At 34.2% G+C, this 14,274-nt stretch overlaps 1 long non-coding RNA gene across 1 annotated transcript; it reads left to right on the top strand.

Annotated features, from left to right (window-relative positions):
* The first annotated feature begins 9,120 nt into the window (after positions 1-9,120).
* Positions 9,121-12,912, top strand: LOC136987924 (uncharacterized). The gene is made up of 3 exons (XR_010882700.1): positions 9,121-9,192; positions 9,305-9,345; positions 12,442-12,912. It is a non-coding gene; the product is annotated as an uncharacterized lncRNA (long non-coding RNA).
* Positions 12,913-14,274: the final 1,362 nt, after the last annotated feature.

The raw sequence follows: 14,274 nt of genomic DNA, 5'->3' as shown, positions 1-14,274 counted from the left end.
TTTTACATTCGCGTAAGTTCTTTTCATACACATTTGACTCATTATAATATATAATTAGTTTATTTAATTAATCCGTAGATATTAATAACATATAAAATGCAAATTTTTAGCAATATTATAATTATTTTTTAAATTTTAGATGTATAATATTTATTTATATATTTTATTTAATATGTTTTCAGTTTAGAGTATTATTAAACTGAAATTTCTATTTTATTATAGAAAGTTTTATAATATAACGGTTAGGGAAATTTTTCTTTGTCCTTTTAAACACAAAGGGATTTAAACGGTTACTAGTCAGACTAGTTTGACGTAGCGGAAATAGAGTATCACGTGGTCTTGGGTGGTGACGTATTTCGTGTTTCGTCATTATAAACAATAATTTCACTTAATTTTATATTCTTTCATAATTGTTTCAAATGATTTTTTTTAATAGATAGATTAAAATATTTTTTATGTAAAAAACTGAATTTATAATTTATGTAATTTATTACTGTGTAGATATTTTCGTAATAATAAAACATTCAAGTTATTTAAACATTAAATTAGCTATATAATTCAGATAATTATGTTTTATTGTTATTTTTCAAGAATGTAAGCACATTTCTTATTAAAAATATATTTTATTTGCCGGTTTTTCGTAATACGTTTAAATAATTCAAAGTATTTGCGATAGATGGCGTCTCATTATTGTTGGAAAAATAAATTTTCTACATTATCATGATCTGTCCATAGGTGGCAACACCGATCGTTTTGCTGTGAGCTCCCTTTTTTTTCCCGCCCTTTTTGTTCTCTCTTCAGATGTGTGAAGTTGTAGTGTTCCTTCTTTTGTGTAAATTAAAGTTTTTTGTTAGTTATAACAGTGTCTGTTGCAAATTTAATCATCCAGTTTCAACAGGTTATGGGCCCAGATCGCTTTAACTGTGCGATGGAACTTTCTAGACTTCACATTGGATATTTAGAAGGCAAGTCTAACTGGTCGACTTGGAAATATAAAATTTGCATCGTGTTAAGGAGTATTCCTGGTGCAATGGACGTTGTTGAAGGAAAAATTTCGAAACCGGAAGAATTAGATTCCGACGCTTCAAAGGAAGAAAGAACAAGGTATGAGAAAGAACTATTAAATTTTACTAATTACGACAGTAGTGCCTTGTTAGTTCTAACTTGCAATTTGTCTGAAGAAACCTTAAAGAAAGTCATGCGTTTTACGACAGCACGAGGCGTCTGGTTAGAATTACATAGATTATTTGAAGGCGTCTGTGAGGACAAGGCTTACGACCTTTGTATGAGATTTTTTGGTTATAAACGTCAAGTTGGAGATGATATGGCCAGCCATTTATCAAAACTAAAAAAACATTTGGAATGATTTGAATGTAGAATTGACAAAAGACAAAGGAATGGAAAAGTTGCCAGATTTATTGTTAATTTGTAAAGTCTTAGATACTTTACCTGACGACTATTTTTCATTTAAGTCAAGCTGGCTTCTTATTTTAAGAAAAGATCGTACTATAGATAATTTAACTGTTCAGTTGTGCTCGTATGAAAGAGCTTTAGTTTGTAAGGACAATGAGAATGAAAATCAGGAGGTCTTAGTTACTAACACAAGTAAGAAGCTGTTCAAATCTAAACCAACGGGAAAGTCTAGTTCAGATATAGTTTGTCACTATTGTCACAGATCTGGTCATAAAATAAAGTATTGTTTTAAAAGAAAAGCAGATAGTAAAACTAAACAAGAAAGTAAAGAGTTTTCTGCGGGATATTGTAGAGATAATAATTGTAATATGACTCTCTTGACAATTATGTCGAATATAGTACTTAGTGAAAATGATAAAGACTGTTGGTATGTGGACAATGGAGCTACTAGTCATACTACCTATCAACGAAATTTGTTTTGTGATTTTGAGCACTTCAAAGATCCACATTCAGTTACCACAGCTAATGGAGATAAAATATCTGCAATAGGTAAAGGAACAATTGAAGTAGAAGCATATGTGGACAATACATGGAATAAAATTACATTATGTAATGTTTGGCTTGTACCGGATCTTAAGAAAAATTTATTTTCAATGTTAGCGGCTCAAGATCGTCATCACTCCAGTTTATTTATATCAAAGGCTGAAGAATGTAAATTAAAAGTTGATGGACGCGTAATAATAACTGGTAAACGTAGCCGACATGGAGGTCTTTTTAAGCTTAATTTAAGAAGTGTAACATGTAGTAAGCCATGTGAGGTAAATGCAGTTACTAAGTTAAATTTATTACAGATTTATCACGAGAGGCTGGGTCACCAAGACAAGAGACATGTGAAAACAATTGTAGAGCGAGAACTTGGTGTTAAAGTCCACTTAGATAATGAAATATGTGAAGGATGTGTTTATGGCAAATCTCATAGATTAAAGTTTGGAACACGTCCACGTGCTACAAAACCGGGTGAACTGATACATACGGATGTATGCGGACCGTTTGAACCATCTATGTCTGGTTATAGATACTTTGTTTTATTTAAAGATGATTTTTCAAGAATTCGATTTATCTATTTTATTAAGAAAAAGTCTGAAGTGTCTGAAAAGCTAAAACAGATGATAACTGAAGTTAAAGTTACTGGACATACAGTCAAAGAAATTCTGAGTGATAATGGCAGAGAATTTAATAATGCTATTGTTAGAAAAATTCTACAGAAAAATGGAATAAGACAACGATTGACTATGCCATATACTCCAGAACAGAATGGCTGCTGTGAACGTGAAAATAGAACAATAGTCGAGGCAGCAAGGTCCTTACTACTACTACTACTACTACTATTACTACTACTTTGCTGCCTTTGTCCCTTTACAGGGGTAGGCCTCCTGGATCTTGCGTTGCCACTTTTCTCTATCCAAAGCGTCCCCTTTCTCCAGTCCTACCATTTTCATATCCTCCTCCACCACATCCACCCATCGCTTTCGCTGTCTTCCTCTACTTCTCTTCCCCTCTACTCTCAGGTCAAAAGCCCTCCTTGCCATATCATCCTCTCCTCTTCTCAGCATATGTCCGACCCACCTCAATCGAGATTTAGTTATCCTGTCCAAAATACATTCAACCCCAAGTTCTCTCCTGATCTCTTCACTTCTCCTTCTCTCCCTGAGCGAAATACCGGACAACCATCTCAGCATTCGCATCTCGGTCCTCGCCAACATCAACTCCTCTGTCTTTCGGAGGGTCCACGTTTCCGATCCATACAAAAGGACCGGTCTTATTATTGCCTCATAAATTTTGATTTTCAATTTCCTCGGCATCTTGGCATCACAAAGTACCCCTGTCAGTTCTCGCCATTTTAACCACCCCTTACTGATTCTACTTTTCACCTCCACGGTGCATCCTCCATTTTCATCTATCATCACTCCCAGGTACTTAACCTTAGCCTTTTGCGTGATGTCAAGTCCGTTTCTATCCGTTAACTTCAGATTTATCTTCTGATTTTTAACACTGGCCAAAACCTCTGTTTTGTTAATGTTTAATTTCATTCCTCCATTCTCCAGACATTTCTGCCAATCCCCCAACCTTTGTTGCAACTCTTCTTCACTGTTCGCTATCAGCATTATGTCGTCAGCATAAAGTAACTCCCACAGCCCCTGTCTGCCAATGGTTTTGCTCAACTCATCCATTACCGTTATAAACAGCAGAGGACTCAAAGCTGATCCTTGGTGTAACCCCACTCCAACTTCAAATTCTTCTGATCTACCATTAGGTGTTCTGATAGCAGTCCGTGCCCCTTTATACATTTCCTCTACCAGCCGAACTAGTTTTTCAGGCACTCCTTTCCTTCTTAAGCACCAGAACACCACCTCTCTAGGTACTCTATCATAGGCCTTTTCTAGATCCAAACAAGCATAGAACACTCCCTGGTTTCCCTCTAGCCTCTTCTCTTGTATCTGCCTTGCTATAAATATTGCATCGATGGCACTCCTTCCCTTCATGAATCCAAACTGTCTTTCATCTATCTCCACCTTTCCTCTCAGTCTGCTCTCCACCACCTTCTCCAATACTTTAAAGGCGTGTTCTAACAGCTTAATCCCTCTGTAGTTGTTGCACTGTAGTGGATCTCCCCGTTGCTTATAGATCGGCACCATATCACTTCTCTTCCACCCCTCCGGTATCTTCTCGGACACCCATACTCTTTTCATTATGTTAAATAACCATTCTTTCCCTTCCAGCGCCAGAGCCTTAAGCATTTCCACTACCACTCCAGATGGTCCAGCCGCTTTACCGTTTTTCATAGTCTCCAAAGCCCGATTAACTTCTGCCCGTGTAATATCCTCCACCGGACTAAGGTTTACTTCTACGTTTATCAGGACACCTCTCTCATTTTCCTCATTTAAAAGGTTTTGGAAGTATTCTTTCCATCTGTGGAGTATCCTTTCCGCCTGTATTAACAGCTCTCCATTCTCACCCTTTAGCGCATTTATTTCTAATATATCCCTTCTAGCACTCGCTCTGTTTCTTGCTATTTTATATATAGTCTTCTCTCCTTCCTTGGTCTCAAGCTTTTCATACCACTTTTCCCACTCTCTTTCTTTAGCAATTCTCACTGCTCTTTTGACTGTCCTGTTACACTCCTTATATTTTTCTCTATCTTCTTGATTGTCTCCTTTCTGCCATACCCTAAATGCTTCCTTTTTCTTTCTTACTGCTTCTTTGACCTCCTCATTCCACCACCATGTCTCTCGCCAGAGCCGTTTCCCTTCTCTTGTTTTTCCACAAATCTGCTCCGCGGCTCCCTTCACAATATTCACGAAATCGTCCCATTCCTCATTCACTCCTACCTCCCCATTCAGCTTCCTGCCTTTCATCCTTTCCAATACTTCTCGTTGGAACTTATTGACATTCTCCCCTTTCAATTCCCATATCTTCAATCGAGACCGGAACTTTTTGTTTTCTCTTGGGGGTCTATCTTGTACCTTTATGTCCATAACCAAGAGCCTATGCTGCCTCACCGCCGCCTCTCCTACTATGACCTTACAGTCCTGTACTAGCCTGCTATCCTTTTTTGACATTAAGAAGTAATCAATTTGGCTACAGTTTCCTCCACTCTTGAAAGTAATCAGGTGTTCTACTTTCTTTAGGAACCAAGTGTTCATAATTTTAAGATCAAACGCTGTTGCTATTTCAATGATCTTTTCCCCTGCTTCATTTCTCTCTCCAAACCCTTTACCACCATGAACCTCTTCTGACCCTTCAGCGGTCTTTCCCACGTGGCCATTTAAGTCTCCTCCCAGAATTAGCATATCCTCACTTCTTACATTTCGCAGAACCTCTTCAAGACTTTCTTCAAAATCCCTCTTTTCCTCATCCGAGCATCCCACCGGTGGTGCATATCCTGACACCACATTCACTATCAACTTTCCTATCACCATTTTAATTCTCATTAATCTTTCACTTTTCCTGTCTACCTCTATCACCTTCTTTTTATACTCCTCATCCAATATTATTCCCACACCATTCCTTCCACTCTCTCCAGTGAAGAACAATTTAAATCCTTCTCCCATCTCTCGTGTACCACTGCCCTTCCATCTAGTCTCCTGAACACATAGAACCTTCACCCTTCTTCTCATCATTACATCAACCAATTCTCTTCCTTTCCCTGTCATACTCCCTACGTTCCATGTTCCCATTCTCAATTGAAACCTTCTCTCTTGACCTTCCCTTCTCTTTCTTTTATTTTTCCGTTGCCGCTGCATATCTTCCGGTCTTTGTCCATCATTTATTGGGATAACCCCAAATGCAGAGGAAGCGGGATCTCCATCTTTCTTTTTGTCGTAGGCTGATGGATTCGCCCACGGGATACTTTGGGCTGTATCCTGCCTCACCGCAAGATCCTTATCCATTATTTCTTGAAGCCAAAAAAATTTTCCAGCCGGATGCCCTTCCTGACGCCAACCTCTTTTAATCGCCTTTTACGATACGCAGAGGATACGGTTGCTGTATTCTAATCCCCGAGCAACAGGGGCTAGCAAGGTCCTTAATGTATACTAATAAAACTTTCACTCAAAAGCTATGGGCTGAGTTAGTAAATACTGCAACCTATATCCTAAATAGAACAAGTCCATCAAGTATTGAAGGTAAATCGCCATTTGAACTGTGGTTTAATAAAAAACCAAATATTAAACACTTGAGAATTATTGGAAGTACCTGCTATGCCCATGTACCCAAACAACTAAGAAAAAAATGGGAGAAGAAAGCACAGAAAGGTATCTTGATAGGATATGATAATGATAATGGTTATCGCATTTGGGACAAAGAAAATAACAAGCTCATTCGTTCGAGAGATGTCACTTTTCAAGAAGAATCCTTGATAGTTAGAAATGATAACTTGAATATACCTCATCCAGAAATAATCATGAAGCCTGATAGCTTACAAGAAGACGATAGTTATCTGAATGCTGAAAAAGAAGATTTGAGTTTCCAAGATGAAGTTCAGAGCAAAGAGGCAACACAACAAATGACTCTACGGGATCGTTCAGAGCTTATACGTCCCAGAAGATTTGATGACTATGTTATGTCAGCGATCTCAAATGCTTTTGAAGATCCGAATACTTATACAGAGGCAATTACTTGTGAAAACCGAGAGAAATGGTTAAGTGCTATGAATTGTGAAATAAAATCCTTAAAAGATAATGAGACATGGACCCTTGAAGAGTTACCAGATGGAAGAAAAGCAATTCCATGCAAATGGGTATTTAAAACAAAGACCAATCCAGATGGTTCAATAGACAAGTTTAAGGCAAGACTGGTAGCGAAGGGATTCTCTCAGAGAAAAGGAAAGGATTTTGATCAAACATTCAGTCCTGTTGCTAAGTTAGGAACAATTAGAGCACTTTTAAGTGTTGCAGCAAATGAAAATATGTCTCTGACACAATTTGATGTCTCAACAGCTTTCCTATATGGTAAAATAGACGAGGACATTTACATGGAGCAGCCAGAGGGGTTTAGTGATAGTACAAATAGAGTCTGTAAGTTAAAACGAAGTCTTTATGGACTTAAACAAGCTTCACGATGTTGGAACAAGAGATTTGGAGACTATCTTTTGAAATTGGGTTTCCAAAGAAGTAATGCAGATCCTTGCCTGTACATAAGAAAAAGAGGTCCGAATAAACTTTTGCTAGCCTTATATGTAGATGATGGTTTAGTGGTGGCAACAGATCCTCAGGAATCAGCAGAGTTTATAGAGCAATTAAAAGGTGAGTTCAAGATTGTCTCTAGACCTGCTACCTATTTCTTAGGTTTAGAAATTCACAGACAAAGTGACGGATCAATTTTTGTAAATCAAAGGTCTTATACTGAAAGAATTCTTGAGCGTTTTGGCATGCAAGATTGCAGACCTGTATCAACGCCAATAATTAATGAAAGCAATAAATCAGGGAAAGTAGGTTCCTGTGAGAATAATGAACACACAGAAGATAAACCATATCGTCAAGCAGTAGGTGCTCTTATGTACCTGATGGTTGGTACACGCCCTGATATTGGTTATGCAGTGGGAGTTGCTTCAAGATCACTTGAAACTTATAATAATGAAAATTGGATAAGTGTTAAAAGGATTTTCCGTTATCTAAAAGGTACACTTGATTATGGAATACTTTATAAGAAAGGATATAAGAAGGGCATCCTTGAGGCATATAGTGATGCTGATCATGGTGGAGATTTGGTGACTGGACGTTCTACTTCCGGAGTTGCCTGCATTTATTCTGGCGGAGCAATCACTTGGCTCAGTCAGAGACAAAACTCAGTCGCAATATCTACCACAGAAGCAGAAGTGGTGGCTGCAAGTGAAGCAGCACGAGAAATAGTATGGCTAAAGCGGCTGTTAAGGGATATTACAGAACTCAAAGAGCCTCCTGAATTACAAATTGATAATGAAGCCGCAATAAGACTGGCGCAAAATCCAGAATATCATCGCCGCACTAAACACATTAAAACGAGACATTTTTTGTACGCGAACTTGTTACAGATGGAACCATTATGGTAAGGAAAGTAACCACAGAGTTCCAGGTGGCTGACGTACTGACAAAGCCTCTTCAGAAACAGAGACTAGAATTACTTTGTAGAAAAATGGGTATTCAACATCAGCAGATCATTCAATGAGGGAAAGTGTTGGAAAAATAAATTTTCTACATTTTCGTGATCTGTCCATAGGTGGCAACACCGATCGTTTTGCTGTGAGCTCCCTTTTTTTTCTCGCCCTTTTTGTTCTCTCTTCAGATGTGTGAAGTTGTAGTGTTCCTTCTTTTGTGTAAATTAAAGTTTTTTGTTAGTTATAACAGTGTCTGTTGCAAATTTAATCATCCAGTTTCAACAATTATTATTATACAAAAATTTTTATACGGAATATAATGACTATTTCAAACGAAAGATGGTGTTGCGTATTTTTCGAACTTAAAAACATAATTTAATGACATGACGGCCATCATCTCAGACATTGCATCTATGGTCAGCAGGTTCCCTGCCCCCCTGGACCTCGTTTGGATCCTAGGACATTCGGGCATTCAGATTAACGAAGCGGCCGATAGGGCAGCCAGTCACGCCGATCTTACTGGCTCCTGGCGCCGCTCCCTGACCCCGAGAGACCTACGACGGCTTCAACAGGGACAAGATCGTGCTCGCCCTCACCGACAATTGGTCGGCAGCTCTCCGGCACAAGAGGAGGGAGCACCTCCGGCCGTTCTCCCCTTGGCCCTACCATCTGGCCTCCTCGCGCCGTGCAGAATCGCTTTTGGCGAGGCTACGTACAAATACGGCACCTCTTCAATTTTTTTTTTTTCTCGTCACCTTAGCCGCTCACCGGACTGCCAGCACTGTGGGCAGGAGGAATCCCCCGATCACTTTCGGCTGGTGTGTCCGGCGTACAACGAGGCCCGTCGGGAGTTGGGCCAAGCCCTCTCTTTGGATCTGCACCAGACTCGTCACCTCAGCCAACTTTACTGGCCTCACGCGGGCTTAGACCCGCGCCACCACATCTCGGCCCTTGAGCGGTACATATATAAGACCGGCCGCTTCACCTAGCCACCAGGCGGCGCATCGGAAGAAAAGCCGACAACGGCCACACCTTCCAACATAAACCCACGAACAAGAACAAGAACAACATAATTACAGTTCATCAAATTATTATTTTCGTGGAACGGAGTATAAAAATTAATAATAAGAACAGAATTGGTTACAGTTTTAGTTTCAGTATACTTTCACTATTTTTTGAATGATCTTATGAAAAAAAACAGTTTAAATAATTTTAGTATTAGTACAATTACATCCCATTATTTCTATATATTTTCAGGTAAAAACTTTTTCATCAAACCAAAAATCACATATAAATATGTAAGTACTATGCAATAAATTTTTTATTAATTTTGATTTAATTGCATACAGTATTTTATTAAATATCAGAAAACTTTTGTATATAGAGCCATAATTTATTTTAAAAGTGTAACATTTCTCTTCTTTCTAATTATAGAAAAATGACACTCAAATGTAAATTTTCCAGTTGTATATATTGTTGTATACTTTTCTAGTTAGGCACAATGAGCAAAGAACAGGTGATCAAGTTTTCTGTATATACACATCAATCTTTAGAAGAAGAAATTCATAGACTATTGAAGCCTTTAAATTCAGGTAAAATTAAAAAAAAAAAAACAAACACTTCTATTGACGTTCTGGAATGTCCACGAATTACACACAAATATATCACAGAATTAGCAAATTTACATCAATTTTGTAAAATTGATGTAAATTTGCTATATCCACCTGTTCCCCATTTTTTTCATTGATGAGCTTAGCCAATAATTTTCATTCTGCAGCTGGATATGCTTGATGAGTCGCTTCATCCTCTGACTAAAAGTGAGAACCATTTTGCAGTTTTTGTAGTAAATAAAAATATGCTTTTTAATAACCCCAAACAAATTAAGAATAAACCAAATGGCACATTTGGAATCTGTTAATATACTTTTATCAAAAATTGTAAATTGAATGGTATATGCTCAACCTGAAGACATTTTGAAATATGAAATTGTAATTTTGCAAGTAAACAACTTTAACATTGAAATACAGTTTGGTTTATTCTTAATCTAAGTTCAGCATTGTTAAAATGTATATTTTAGTTAGTTCAAATGATAAGCAAATAGAAAGTATGTAAGTAAAAAAATTGTAGTAATTGATAGAGAGGTTTCCAATGTAGAGATCATATTCATTAAATATCAGAAAACAGTTTTATTATTTGTAGCTTAATAAAAAAAACTAAAATTTATTTGATTAATGTAATGTTATATACAGATTGTCTACTTAATTTTTTATCTATTTAGATCTCATCCTGTTATATCTGTACAACGAGGGAAGAACAGGTGATCATGTTCCCTTTATATACACATTGATTTATTTCTTGTTTGTATTACATAATTGAATAAAAAATATTTAAATAAGTAATTCTGTATTTTTGCAGAAAAAAAACATTTAACATTTATTTCTGTACAATAATATATTACTGATTAATTTAAATTAGTTATTTGTTTGATCTAACTTTATTTTTATCTGTATACAAGATATTTTTATATTAGTCTTATATACATAACTTATTTTGAGAATTTTTGGCAGATGTGGTAGGTTTCCATTTATAATTAATTAGTTTTGTAACAAACTTCAGGTCTTTCTTTGACTATTTTTTTACTTACTTTGATAAATATTTTCCTTTTAGCTCCAAAGTAGTTGTATTGATTTACATTTATGCTATCTGAACAAATTTGTTTTATCAGTTTTAAGGTAATTTTTGAATTTCCTAAACCTGATTTATAGAAATGTTTATTTCATTTTATTTTGAGCATAACCTGTATATCAGTGTATTTTGTGTTTGAATACCCAGCTTATTTTCAGCATATTTTGTTTTAATCTCTTCCTTGATAGATGAAAGGTAATTAGGCTTAGCAGAATATAGTATGCCAATTGGTACATCATATTGTGTAAAATATAATAATGCATTTATAGGGAAAGTGAGATGGATATACAAATATTGTTCACAACAACGTAAAGCAATTTTTTGTGCTAAATTCTTGAATATCGTCACAACTGTATAGCTTTTCTCCAGTATGGATTCATTCATGAGTTTGCAAATATCGTTTAGTTGCTAAATTCTTCTTACAGTGTTTACAAGAAAATTTTACATTGACCAATAATTCTTTTTTGTTGTGACCAGATTTAGCACAGTTATTAATTTCAACTACTACTTCAGACAAGCCTGAAACTGACTTGGTTTCTTGGCTTTGGGAATCAGTAGACGAACTAATTTTATGCACTTCAAGTTCATGTGCACACAAGTTTGATTCTTCGATGAATATTAAATTTTGTTTTTCAAGCATTTTTTTCATGTAATAGGGTCTACAGCAAAAACATCCTATTTGATTATAATCATTAGACGTTTCGCAAGAAGAACTGTAACAATGAGAATTCTTGTATAAACAGGTGGATTTTCTGACTGTAGAAATGTCTGATTTACTATTCTGAACTTTTGTTTCCAAGGAAGTGTCCAAAAGTGTTTTTGTAAACTGTCAAATATGAAGTACACTATGTTGTTTAAATATGCTGGGATCTGAAAACTGAATGTTACAAATACTATACATAGAAAATTTTCTAAAGGCTTTTCTTCTATGTACAGTGATAAAATGTATTTGAAAAGATTCTAATGTATCCAAAACTCCACAAATACAACTCCAGATTCTTACTCCTGATGTATTGTATGTCTAATATATTGTATGTCCTGATGTATGTCTAATATATAAAAGAAAGGTATTTATCTGTTTTTACAATTACTTTATTTGTACAGTACATCCTTATACCTTCTAAAGGTTGGCTGTTATAAAAATTTTCACAACACATCAAATCTTCAAACAATACATGTGCTTGCAATATACACACACTGTTATACACGCAATGTTAATTTTTAGTTGAAATTGAATTCAAAATTTTATTATGAAGTATATGTACTGAACAGAATATTATACAAAATATTGCATCATGTAATATAATTAGTTTAAGTATAAGGAAAATTTGATATCAAATTAACTGTAATTATATTTTAAGCAATTAAATTATTTTTATCTAAAAACTTGATGAAAAGGTTTTATTTTTTTACACAAGAGAAAACTTGTTTAAGTAGAATGAATTTAATTAATTATTAATTACAGTTTGAGTTATTTTTTAGTCAGTTCAGCATTTTAAATTTTAAATAAACTCTATATATTTTTAAATAATGCAATTAGCATATAAACAAATCTTTAAATAATATAACTGTTTGTTATGTTCTGCTATATAATATTTGTCTTTCATTTTGAAGTTTATAAGTTTAAAAATAAAGGTAACAATAATAGTATATTTAAGTAAATTTTATTAAACTATTTGCATTTACTAAAAAACAAATAAAATTTTCAGGCTATTGAAGTAATCGACGGAATTCCTGGAAATGATTCTGAAACTGTTTCTGTTGAATTAGTAACAATAACTATTAAAGAAGTCAATGATGAAGCTCCTACTTTCAATAGAATAAGTTATACAGTAAAACTAAAATAAATTTTATCAAACGACGAGATCGGCCGATTAATTGTACGGCGTACGTTATTTTATACCCCTAAGGAAAATACTGCGGATCTACGGTAAATTAAATTTCGTTTTCGGAGGCCGAGGTGGAAGTTCTCGAAACGGAGCGTACCCGACAACAGAATGGTTTTGACTGTGGTTCACACGTTACCCGTAATACCGAAGCTCTCTGTCGAAACAGTTTGCAAATAATCCCAACCACGTATTTGATATTGCTTCTCCAGAATCTGTTAGAAGAGCTAGGTGTGACTTAAGAAATATTATATATTCATTTTAAAAGAAATAATTTGTTATTGTGCTAATGTACTTTTTCTTGTCTTACTAATATTTCAAATTTAATATATTTAAACTTTTCTTATTAAAAATTTTTGATATAAATTTAATGATTTCAAATAATTAATAATAATATCTTAACATTTATAAATTTTAATGCCTAAGAAAGTTTCTGTTAAACAATCAAAGTATAATGCTCAATTTTTAAATTTATTTATAAATGTAAAATTCAAATTGCCAGTACTGATAAATCTTGAATATTTTGTTTAATATTTTATTAAACTTTGTAAAAGCACAAAGGAACTACTGTCAAACTTCTTAACTTTTTCCATTCTGAATTATATTTCATATTAAAAAAATAACAGGAATAAAACAAAATGCTTTAAAATTTCTTCCAATTTTAGCTCAAATTGAATTAATATCTTTAAAATATTGAAATATGTTTCAACATTAAAGTAAGAAAAGAAAAATAAACTTCAAATCTAGAAATTTAAAAAAATTGTGATGCTATTGTTTATCATACATTTGATTTATAATTCGGAATAGAAGTCTTATTTAGTCTCATAGAAATAACTTCATGAACAAACTACTCTATTAGATCCATATTATAACAGAAACTGATATTTATAATATCTAAAATAATCTTTTTATTATATGTGGTATTTCTCTTATACAAAATTTAAGTTTCTTTTTTATAAATCTTTAATTTTATTTGACAAGAAGTCATCTAAGACTTGTCAAATGGAATTAATTAATTTTCAGTTTAAGTAGTCTTTGATTTTTGGACAATTCACTTTTCATACATTTATACTCCCTAAATACACTTTTCACATGCCAAATTTAGAGTTTCATACATTTTCAGCTGAAAAACAAACAAAAATTTCAAGTTATTGTGCAGTATTACTCTCTACCAGTTTGATTTTGGTAACAGCCAAAACTATTTGTGAAAATTAATTTTTATTGAGTGTTTAAGCAATGATTTAAGTGTTCAAGCATTATACCATATTTACTTTAAAAAGTAAAACTTTTTGTATTTTTTTTTGTTTTTAGATTTTTGGAAATGAAATACCCTTCATAACATGCACCTTTATTGTTTGACTTTCAGACATTCCATTTTCATATACATTTTTAGGAACACTGTCCAAAAGTTGGGAGTTGCTTGCAGTATTTCATAATTTTCCTAGTATAGCTGATTTATAACTCTTGTACAAGTAAATTGTTCCTATGTAGAGAATTATTTAGCAACTGATCATACTTGATGACTAGAAGTACTTTATCTGTAAAATATGTCCAAAGTTCCATTCTTGGTCCATTTCTTAACATTTAAGAATTATATGAAAGATCCATTCTAAACTTAAAAATTTTATGCTAAAAAATTTACCTTATTATTGCTGT

The sequence above is a fragment of the Centruroides vittatus genome, unplaced genomic scaffold (genome assembly GCF_030686945.1).
Source record: "Centruroides vittatus isolate TY-2023 unplaced genomic scaffold, ASM3068694v2 contig_1244, whole genome shotgun sequence".
Lineage (NCBI taxonomy): Eukaryota > Metazoa > Arthropoda > Arachnida > Scorpiones > Buthidae > Centruroides > Centruroides vittatus.
Note: the sequence above shows the minus strand (reverse complement) of the source record. Positions and strands in the feature narration are given on the sequence as shown.